An 805-nucleotide genomic window follows, 5' to 3' on the forward strand; every position below is an offset into this window, starting at 1 on the left:
CTTTTTTACACAAACTTAGGTACGTTTTGTATTGAAACATCTCTTTTTGCAACTTCTAGGTTGACATTTTTTCTTCTTCTTCTTCTTTTTTTTCAAAATCTAGGTCAGATAAACAAATCAAATTATCCTCGTTGTACAGGGTGGTTTAAGCAATACGTTCTAGCTCTGGCTCTAGAAGAAGGAGATGAAATTGTAATCAATCCTTAGGCATATTACCCGAGGCTTCCTTGCCGTATAACCGTTGAGGTCAGCTCCCATGGCGTAGTGGTCACTGCGCTCGCCTTGCACGCGGGAGACCCGGGTTCGATTCCCGGTGGGATCAAGAAATTTGTATCATGCAAATGATTGATTCCGTGACTGGCCGTTACGGGGCCCACTCAGCCTCGTGAGGAAAATGAGTAGCCTCTCTCTCTCTCTATTTCTCTTCTTCTCTCCATATTCCTCTCCTTCTCTTCTCATCCCTCCCTCTCTCTTTACCTCTTTCTTTCTCCTACCTCCCCTCTTCTTCAATTTCTTTTTCCGTCTCTCTCTCCCTCTCTCTTCCTCCCCTTCTCTTCTCTTTCTCCTCTCCCTCACTCTCTCTTTGTCCTTTTTTTCTCCGAATCTCCCTCTCTTTCTTACTCTTTGTCTCTCTCTCCCTCTCTCTTCCTCCCCTTCCTCTTCTCTTTCTCCTCTCTTTTACTTCTTTCTTCTCCTACCTCCCACTCTTCCTCGATTTCTCTCTCTACTCCCGGCCGCGTTTATTTGCTTAAACATTTCGAGACGCAAATAAATCCCCCAAGCTGTCAAGACAATTTCCACGAGG

The 805-nt window shown here is 45.0% G+C and overlaps 1 non-coding gene across 1 annotated transcript; it reads left to right on the forward strand.

Annotated features, from left to right (window-relative positions):
- Window positions 1–250: 250 nt before the first annotated feature.
- Window positions 251–322, forward strand: Trnaa-ugc. Its single transcript has one exon. It is a non-coding gene; the product is annotated as a tRNA-Ala (tRNA).
- Window positions 323–805: the final 483 nt, after the last annotated feature.

Source organism: Diaphorina citri, unplaced genomic scaffold, assembly GCF_000475195.1.
Source record: "Diaphorina citri unplaced genomic scaffold, Diaci psyllid genome assembly version 1.1 scaffold23820, whole genome shotgun sequence".
Classification (NCBI taxonomy): Eukaryota; Metazoa; Arthropoda; class Insecta; order Hemiptera; family Psyllidae; genus Diaphorina; species Diaphorina citri.